Source organism: Athene noctua, chromosome 5 (assembly GCF_965140245.1).
Source record: "Athene noctua chromosome 5, bAthNoc1.hap1.1, whole genome shotgun sequence".
NCBI lineage: Eukaryota > Metazoa > Chordata > Aves > Strigiformes > Strigidae > Athene > Athene noctua.
Window position 1 is genome coordinate 17702368 of NC_134041.1, and position 11069 is coordinate 17713436.

At 38.0% G+C, this 11069-nt stretch overlaps 1 long non-coding RNA gene across 1 annotated transcript in view; it reads right to left on the reverse strand.

The window, feature by feature from the left end:
- The window catches only part of LOC141960667 (uncharacterized), a 152352-nt gene extending 144711 nt beyond the window's left edge, over positions 1-7641 (reverse strand). The window contains exon 1 of the long non-coding RNA XR_012633681.1: positions 7499-7641. This is a non-coding gene — a long non-coding RNA (uncharacterized LOC141960667). The remainder of the gene's footprint in view (positions 1-7498) is intronic.
- Between the last annotated feature and the right edge of the window lie 3428 nt (positions 7642-11069).

An 11069-nucleotide genomic window follows, 5' to 3' on the forward strand; every position in this document is an offset into this window, starting at 1 on the left:
AAAAGCTAGATTTGCCAATATGGGGTAAGTGGTTTAAGTCTTAAAAGCTCCAGAGACATGCTAAAAAGTGTTTGCTGTATTTTCTTTAAGGGTACACATCTACCCTGGAAACATGGTTCCATTTCAGAGCTTTGCAAGGGGAAGGCACTTTTAACCTTGGGTTACCACTGACATTATCACATTGATGCTTATGTGCTCTAACCCCTACACATATAGCTGAGCTGCCTCTGCAGCAGCACCCAAACCACTGGAGTCCACAAAATGGGCTCCAAGCTGTTAACAGTGGTGGTGGAGAGGCAGCTCCTGAGGAAGCTCAGCTGTCTAGCTGATGGAAGAACGGCAGACAGCTTGTCAACTGTCCCATCCCTGCTCTTAAATCTGCTAGGATTAAACCCCTCAGGCATTAGCCTTGCAAGGAGTTAGGTGCATATTCAGTTGCACACACTGAATAGTTCCCTATATCTAAATCAGTGGGACTACTCACAGTGCACGAAGTTAAAGATGCATCTGTCTCCAAAGAATGAAGACATAGATGAATAGTACAGCTACACAATTTCTAATTGATGTTCTTGATTTATTAACCTCCCTGGTTGTCATCCAGGATGCTGTACTAACCTTGTTTTGTCTGTCCATGTATAACATGATCCTGAATGCTGCTGAGAGCCCTTGAGTCTGTAGTGCTCAGAGGGTTGACTTCATCAGGAATTCACTGAAATACATCAATTGGAGTTCACTGAATTCAATGGGATTTGAAAGCATTTGGCATCCCTTAGGAGGCAATTAGCACCTTCCAGAAAACAGGCCTTAGACAATCAGGTCTAGGAAGTTCAGACAGGTTTTCCTCTGGGTTTTGGGGCAGTTACTATTTGTATATAATAAACAGCTATTTTAATTTTTTACTTTCATTTTAAAATGTAATTTTGAAGAGAGATTGAGCTGTCTATTAACATTTGATATCATGTTAGGACTGGACACAGCAACAAGTCTCTGATACTGGTGAGTAACTTACTGGTGATTTGCCAGAACTGAGTTTCTAAATGATCTAATATGGAAATGCATTGACATGACCCAAATAAAATATCTCTCCCCTTTACCATGATGGTTTTATTTGTATCATGTGGCTGAATAAAATCTGTTCATGATACCCATACAACTTCCAATAGCTGCTCATCTCTGACTTCTTGCAGTGGCAAGGAGGAAGCCATGAGTCTGTTAGCTTTAAGCAGCTTCCAGGCTATGTCACAACTTGTGTCTGTACATGGGCCATATTTGCTTAATATCCCAGTTTTATTATTGACTTCATGGGAACAAGCAGGGTCACATAAACCAGCTGGTGATACATATTTGAAGAGAAGGGAAACTATCAGCACACACTACCTGCTGTCTTATATCAAAAACTCTTCCAGCTTACTGTAAATGAGGTTGGAAGCTAGAGCCATAAGAAAAGCCCTTCCTTAATTTTAATATTTTTCTTTGCACTAAAACTTAGCCCTAGGACTTCACTCAAATTGCCATAGACATTCCTCTTGAATGAGTATTTGTGATATCTGTGTCTGTTATCATAATGCTAAGAAAATATTGTGACTGTTCAGCACAACGAAGACTTTACTACACAAAATGCTGGATAGGCTCCTGTGAACTGACAAATTGCATATGAAATCAGTTATTTGGGACATCCTGGTGATCCACTTGAGTGAAAAGACTTTGGAAGATTTTCTGCAAACAAAATGGTGGTCAAGGAAGAAAAAATATCAATTGAAAATATCTATTATACCCACTGATAATGTTAAGGCAAGCACCTCAAGCCCACTCACAGAGACCTTTCAACAGTGCCTTGCGTTCACAATAGCTCCAACTTTGTTTGGATAAATGAGATTTCCTTCCTTCCTTCCTTGAGGCATGATCCAAAGACCACTGGAGTCCATAGTAGTTTTTAAATCAAATCAAGTAGGTTTTGGATTAGTCCCTTAAAAAAAGGCAATTTTGCAGGAAAATGAAGCATTGTAGTTAGTACATCTTGACAACTATTTCATACTCATAAATAACAGAATGCTTTAAAGTTTGCACATTGATCCTTCTTTGCTTAGTTATAGGTTTATAACTATATTTCCTACTAACAGCAGATTATAATATAACAAATCATGTAGATGTCCAGTACTCAATACAGTCAGAAGAACTGAAGGAAGCATGTCCCCATGTAGTTTCCAAATGCTGCTCTAATCCCTCCTAAAATCCTAACAGTTTCTACAGCACTGCATGGAAATCCTTATGCTTCAGAAATACATCTTATTTATCCATGCAGTAGGCAGCTCAAGGCAATAGAAAAAATCCACATTAGAAAGAAGAAGAGTGTAATGCTTTTATAGCATCCTATATCAGCCTTCACACCAGAAAGATGTAAACCACCAAATGTCGAAAGAGTGTATTATCCAGGATAAACTGAGCACTGCTGCCACTGTCAACTGCTTTAATACATATGCACTTGCAGCACTGACAGCAATAAGTGAAACTCCTGTTTACTTTTTTAAGAAATACACATCCACTTTTTTCCTCCAGATAATGCTTTAAAGTTCTACCAAGAGATTACAAAAAACAACTGCAAATAAAGTGCATGTACATAAATAACTTTGTCTGACTTTTTGTTTAATGTCCAAGATGATTGGAACAGATTGTATCATGAACTACTTTCCCTTTGGCTAACTAAATAGAAGTCCCCACTTACCATAAAGCATATTCTTATTAAAACAAGTATCTATATTCACTCTGTTGGATAAATTACTTCCAAGTAAGTGCCATAAAGCCCATTACATGCCTGCTTTAGAAGTGGATCAGGTCCAAACAGACAATCAAAGGATTTCACTGGGATTATTTTAGATTAGAAAAACTATGGAAGATATGAGGCACTGACAAGTTTGTAAAGACGTGAAGGATAAATTACCAGTTACATACCAAAGTACTCCAGCAGTTCCTAGCATATTCAAGGGGAAGGGGGGGGAGGGGGGGGGCAGGCAGAAGAAAAAAAGGAAAAATCGTATTGTACTAATCTAAACCCAAATGGAAATTTATTTATGCAGAAACAAAATGTCATGGCTAAATGTTATTTCCCATACAAATCAAATAGCTATTTCAAAATTTAAAAAACAACAATATACAAAAATAACCAAGTTCACCAACTAGCTGAGTAGGAACTTATTTCTTTCCACAAGTTCCTTTTTAAATTGAATAGAAAAGACCATGTTATGATTTACCATATTAATGAGCCATTATTGCATAACAGTATTTTTATTGCAGATATATTACCTGCTAAATGATGCTGTTTTTCCAGAAAAAGTTCACAGTACAGATTCTATGGGGATGTTTCCTGCTGACAGTTCCTAAATCTTTCAGAAGCTGTCAGCAACCTCAGAAATCAAGTTTGCAGTACCCTAGCAAGCAGCAGCAGAGCCTTTCTATTTTTAAACTGCAATCCAAACCATTAAAGAAACGCCTTAAACATAAAAGATTATTGAAAATAAGATGATCCTATCTCACTTGACAATCTAAAGGACACTGTCAATTACAAGAAATCTATGCTGCAATTTCTATAAATATAACTTGACATTTAAAATCTACTTTTTTTCCCCACTAACTTCTGGCTAAACTGATTATCCTCATAACCACATTAATAAATCTTTGATACTAAAATAAGTAACATTAAGAAAAATAAACATTTCCACAGAGAGCACTATCCATGGGGAACACCCTGTCCTTTCTGTTTACCTATGCCCAGTCTGCCTATCACACATTCTTCGCCCATGGAGCCCATGAAAGGATAGCAAGTCAGCCAGAAGTTTACAATAAATTGAGCAAAAAAGCGTATAATTGCAATCAATTATTAAAGATGACCTGCCAGAATTTTGAAATGTCCTCGTGCTTTGCTTCACCATAATGCTATTGTTCTGCTTTTTACATTTTTTGAATGAAGACACAGAGGAACCAGACCCAACTGGTTGTAACTGTTTGCTAGAAACCAGGCTGTACCAATACCACAATGTCCTATTATACGCTGAACACGAGCACGTACATAGCTTACCAAAGCCTACTAGAAAAACTGATTATCAATGCTTCCATCCAATCTGATTACTCCCTTTTTATTATAGTGGCCATTTTCAAAGTGGTACTCAAGTGCGTACAGGCACAAACTCTGTTATTGGTAAATTGGATTTTTATGACTAATTTCCCCATTTGCTGTTTGTTATGAAGATTTGTGCACATAAGCCTGGTACACAATTTTATTACTATATTTTAGAATGTCCCATTGTTTTGGAACTCAGCTAGGAGATAACTTTCTCAAGAGCATAATGTACTCTAATATACAATATTCCATGCTGCTTTTCAGCAGGCTTGAGCAACACAGAGTAGCTAGAGAACTGCTACAGTGGGAAAGGGAAATTTCCTCACCACAGCCAAGAGTTTGAAGGTTTTATTACCTCCAAACCAACCTCTTACATTCTTAAGGGCTGTGAATCAGGGCAAGGGTTGTATTCCAGAAATTACTAGCTGGCAGAACATTTTCTGTGAAGACCATTTTACCTGCTGATCTTAGCTTAATAAGTAACGAATCAAATAGATGTGGATCAACTTCAAGACAGGCAAGAAAAGGCAACTTAGAGCAGTCATTTCCACCTATACTGCAGATGCTGCCTTGAGACCTAGCTTAGTATTCCAGCCCATCATGTATATATCTGTGTGAAAGCTACCGGCTACTCAAGAACAAGACTAAACTAACTCGTAACTCCTGGGCAGGATCTTGTCAGAACAAACTGCAACTGTTCTGAAGGGCAGACAAAATACGCAGTTTTTTTAATCTTATCACCACAGATGCTGCAGGTTCAACAGTTCTACTCATCACATTTAAATAATTAAACATGATAGGAAGAATTATTTCTGTAATGAGGATTTTTTTGCTAATCTCAATTAAGCTTCTCAAATAAACACTTAACTGCAGTTAGCACTTTAGAAAATATTGTAAAAGCAAAACCCATGGCCACAAAGGTTGCTTTAAAACTGAAGCCCAAGAAGAGAAGGGGAAAATGTAGATTATGATTTCCTGCAAGAAGAGAAAGGAAAAGATGGATCATAAAATATAAAGTACATAGATGGAGGCATATGTATATATTTTATACACACACTTGTATCTATATGCATACATATATACACTTCTGGTCTATATGTATATTGGGCAACATACTTATCGTTTGGCAAGTAAGGAAACTACAGCGCAGGATTTAATTTTGTGTAAGACTTACAATAAGTCCAGAATCTAAAATATTAATATATTTTATCATTGCCAGTTGCCTCTGCTATGGATTGATGTAAACAACTTCACATGAAAAACAGGAGTTTGCCTTCCACCCCGACCTGAGTTGCAAAACCTCCAACTGAACATCAACAAAATAACATCAATCCAGCTAACACTTTACAGATCTGTTCCTATGTAGATAGGAGTTTTCTGGGGTAATAACACACTTTTAGCAAAGTTTTGGAGAGACCAGATCACAAATGTTCAGCAGTTATGGTTGTCACGCACTGTCAAAAGCTTTTTAGAAAACCACCACTCAGTGTTGGGAACTACTTTTAGGTATTCAGCAAATCTACAAAGCCCTTCTTAGTTTCAGTTCTCCACCTGCAAAGTAGAGACAATGATCATACTTAACTTCCTTTGTAAAAACCTTTGATACCTATTGAATAAAAACACCTTGTAAGAGACTTGCACACACAGAGTTGATTTCATATATATTTATAAGTGAATTACACCTATGGGTACAGATGCATGTATAGAACAGATTGGCAAGTTGACATTCCTACAAAAACAGAACTATAAAACTATCATAACATTTATGGTCAAACTTTGTTTTGTAAATCACATGGAGCCTTAAGCCAAGCTTGAGTATTATGCTATATATTGTGTGTCCTGAATAGACAGAATTTCTAAAGAACTACCTACTAGAAACTTAATGAGTTTCTTAACCCAGAGGTTTCTCTTCAGTCTCAAATGAGCATTCTAAAGAAGCCTTCTTATGAAAAATTATCAGCACTGTTACAGCTAAGTTTCTCATATATGTCATACGTCACTCATAATTCTAACAATTGGAATGCATTGATAATCTATTGTTTTTTAAAACTTTAAATCTTCAAATTTGTTTTTATTTGCATATATTGGAATGCAAAAATTTTTCCCCCAAGAAGCTGTCATTTTTTCCAGTGAATATATTAAAGGACCTCTCAAAACCATTACTCAGATACTTTTATAAACATACACTGAGTTTCAACAAAGCAGGGTAACATTTTGCTCTAAGTGTGTTAAGTGTTCTGAAGAGGATTGATTGTATATGATACACACGAGTTCACATCCTAGAATTGTTCATTTTTGAGGTAAATGTTCAGCTATATGCCCCAGGGCACAATTATTAGGCTGAATCACTTTTTGAGGTAGTATATTTTGGTGAGTGTGTGGTGGTTACACATATGCAAACAGAGACTAGCGGAAGCAGAAGGAGCAGCAGCGAGATGAATGCTAATATTATGAAGTTAAAGGGTTTTGCAGGCTTGGAAACAGAAGCATTTTGTTTATGCAGAATCCAGGTACAATTTAGAGGGTGCCAATGCAAACTTCTAATAACCATGCAAAAAAAATGACAAAAACCAGTAAGAACCAGCTCAGTTTAAAGTCTGCCTGTGGTTAAAAAACTAGTCATTAAAACATGCTAACTGTTACATAGCAGATTTTAAATATGCTTTTTATCTGATTTTCTCCATACTTTTTATCTCAGCAGGCATCTACTATAAGCTATGCTCACTGACTGTGTCCTCTAGCCAGTCCTTGCAGGCATCAGCATGTCCTTCAGACTTTCATCCTCCCAGAGCACTGGGTTCGTAGCTATCACAGAATCTCTCTTTTTTCTCTCCATGGTCCTTCTTGACTGAGACCTGGTATCTGTAAAACCCTTGAGATTCTCCTCTCCAAGGAGCTCTAATTCCCATCTTCCTCTCACACTTGTTTCTTTCAGCTGGCAACATGCTGTGCTAGAGGCCAAGTTTTTTTTTTTGTCAAGTTTTAACAAGCCTTGTAAAATGTGTTACCTCAAATCTCCTGATTTTTATCATGAAGTGAATGAACTACTACTAAACACTTGGGAATTGCTAAAATGGGAAGAAAGGGGTTCCCTTCTGCTTTGGCCTCTAAGTCATGTTTAGTGGTGTATTTTGGTTATTTCGGCCTTTCCCAGCAGCAAGTCCTTCTTCCTCTCTTCTACAGCACTCTTTCTTTACAGCCCAGATTACAGCTATTTGCTAGTTCCCTGTCTCTCTAGTATCTGTCCTTCTCTGGGCCTACAAACATGAGAAGAATCTATAGCTGAAGGTCATGGGAGGTATCATCTGATCATCTGTCTTAAGTAAGTGGACAAGGACCCACATCTCCTTTGGACCATTCTATCTAATGGAGAGGTGCACCTACCTGAGAGGATGCTGTTTTGGTCTGTTATCACCACTTTGTAAAACTGCATTTAGGACTCTGCCTGAGCAGTAGAGGATTAATCCTTATTTCTCCTTGCCCTCCCAAGAGGTTACAGGGGATGTCTCCTTAGAATTTCACCAGTACCTCCTGCCTGGAAGAGAATAGGACAGAGTTAAACCAGCAGTTTCTTAAATGTGAACAAACAGCCCTGTCATTAGATGACCACACTGACTACCTTCTGCTTAGTTTTAACAGAAAATGCTATCATCTAACAAAAGAGTTCTAACAGCTCTCTGTCTTATAGTTGCTATTGAAATAAAGCAATTTATCTATCCATACAAGCAACACCTTTCCTTGGGCCTGCATACAATTTGTCAATTCCAGAAGTCACTTTTCTAATACAATCATCATTTAGATTTTCTAAGAACCTGTGGACAGGTATATCCTAGTGGATAGGAGTGTCAGCGTTGCCATCATTCTGGCACTGAGGATAAGAATAAAGAAATCATTAAATATTTTAGTAAAATAAGGTTATTTCTCCAGGCTGTTTTCTTTTTGTAGTGTTTGAGGATAGAACCATGTCAGATATAAGATCCATCTAGTCCAAGACTCTGAGTGTCCAGCAGACAATGAGAAACACACAAATAGAAGTAATCATGTGTTTTGCCAGTTATCAGGCCTAGCATAAAGGACACAGCCAGCATAAAGATAAACCAATAACCAGACTGTATTTGATACAAAAGGGTCAGTACATGGGTGTAGCACTGGGGGTACAAACAAGTCAGTCAGATTATACATAACCAACATCAATCCCACTGACCCCAACAACACCACACAACCAACAATGGGTGGAATAAATGGTGACATGCAGTCTCTCATAGAAGGGACAGGAGACAACTGAGTCAACAAGCCAAATACATAAGACCAAGGAAGCCACACACTGAATCTCTACACAGTCCGTGTTTACAAAAGCCAGACCTGACTGGAGCCCAGTCCCAGGGAGGCAGGAGGTCCTTCCCCAACAGGGAACTCTGCAAAGTGCCTCCACCTCACAGACAGACACTGCCCCTCCCTGCATGGGTCCCAGCTTTTATCCCTCAGTGGGACACCTGACCCTTGTTTACTGAATGCAGACACCTGGGGCTCATTTACCCAAGGGCTCTGTCTGCAAGGCCGCACCCTGGAGGGAAGCCTAAAGGTAAACTCACCCCCCTTTGTGAAGGGCTTTGGGAATCACCCAATTGTCAACCTTAATTTGGGGCTTGGCGTTGGAACCCCAGCATTTCAGCACGTAGTGATATTTCTCCAGAATACTTTCCCAGCAGAGACACCAGCACTAGAGCTGTATACAATAACCCTTGATGGATTCCTCCAACTCTGATCTTCCCCTATCATTTTTGAACTTGTGTAAAATTTTAGCATCATATGATGCAGATTTCCACAGTGACTGCCTGTTCTGCTCTAACAGATCACCTTCAACCAGGAAGTATCACTCAGAATTCCAGGTTCTTTTTAAACCATACATCTTTTACACTGTCTTGAGAATAAATAAGAAAAAATATTTTCTTCTTTATCTATCAAACACTTCCCGTTAAAACACTGCATTTATGCTGTTATATAAAAATCCCAAAATAAAACAAGTAAGAAATGACAGAGCAACTGAGTGACATTTGTTACACAAACAAAATACCCCAAACAACCCAGGAAAGAGAGTTTTGGGGTTTTAAAAAATATTTTCAGTTTATCTGATAGAAGAAAGGCTGTTAGGTGCCATTAAACATGCTCAGCCATAGCACATGGAGGGATGGTGACACCCAGGCATCCTCATTGCCAGCACTACTGCTCAGGCTCCTTTACAACTGCAGGATGACATTACTAAGGCCCTTTGTGCCTGCTGGCTTCAGAGATATGCCAACCAAAAGCAAAGGATGGCATATCCTATAAAATAGATCCGACTGCCTCAGATAAACTTTCTACTGTGTTTCTGTACAAGGACCCATGTAGAGCAGAATGCAGTTCCTACCATCACACAGTAATTTCTTTTGAAATCTTCACCACACAGGCAGCATGGTAAGGAGACTGAAGACAAGAGCTTTCAAGAGATACTAGAAGACAGAAAGTACAGGCATGGACAAGTGCCTTGTAAAGGTAAGTACCCCCTCTACTGACCTTAAGATGATATCTTCCCAACAGACTAGAAGTATAGCATGTACATGTGTGATTACACACACTGTATGAGCGTATATGTATGCTCTGATATATTCACAAACATGTAAAGATGACTACCAACCATTAATATGGCAATATTTTCTCTCCAGAGATGTATCAATATTGGTTTATTTCTAAAGTCTATAGCTAATTTCAACTCTGGGTCATATAAGCTTCATCTAATAGCACACCCATTTATCAAATGTCATACTACATCACCAAGAAAAAGTGTTGAACTGCTTTCTAAATCAGCTCCTTTCGCCAAGAGTATTTTGGACAATGCCATCTGCCCAAGGAATTATTTCTGCTAAGCTGTGTCTTAAAGCCCTCTTGGCTGTGGGGCTGCTTCCACTCTTCAGTAAAATCAATGGATACCCTTGACTTCAGTGACAACAGGGTAAGGTTTCATGCTATAAAAATATAATGCCCACAATATTTGTCAAAGCAACTTCATTCTGAGATCCTCTGTCACCATGAGGAAAATGCAATTACTGGCTCATGTTAAAACTGAACTGTGGTTTAAGACCAAGTGCTAAATCAAATTCAGTCATACACAGCCTAGGATTTAAATACATATTCTAAAAGGACAGTTAAAGAACAGTTTAGGCACCACATCCACCAGCTAATTCATGTTTAAAATAAGCCTGATGCAATCTGAACTATGTAGTATGTTTGTACTTCAGAATGCAATGTTTGTTGGGATATCTGAGGCAGTTCACTGTCAGAAATATACAACCCATGATTGTCCAGCACTCAACAAGTCCAATATACTCAGAGAAGCTTGTTTAAAGCTCAAAACTGGGTAATATAGAACTGGGTAATATAGAAATACACATTGTATTCAGGTCAGCCAGTTAAAATACATCTGTTCATATCTGGTGGGATGGAGTTGAAAGTCATCTGTCCTAATTCAGACAAGCCTCAGAACTGATGTATGAAGGACAGTTAGAGTAAAACGAGAGAAAGATGCATGTGTAAGACAGGCTAGGATGCTATATAGATGGAACATGTCAAAGGAGAAAAGATAATTACTCAGAAGTTGCATTAGTTTGTGCTCTCTTTCTGTTCCATTAAAATGCTCCTGGAACTGCCCTGTGCTAATAAGCTGTTTCCTGAAATGTCAGCTCATTTCAAATTTTAGTTGCATAACTTTTTAAGCTTCTAGAATTATTAAATAATTAGAAAATAAAATGTCTGAAGAATACAAGACCAGTCAAGGCATGAAAATGAGTATAACAACAGCACAAAGTTGTTTGTTAACAAAAATATTTTATAAAAATTTAAGTAAACAGTAATAATGAGAATTATTACTTTCATGATTTCTAGACTGCTAAAAGATATTTGAATGCCAGCTTTTAAAGAT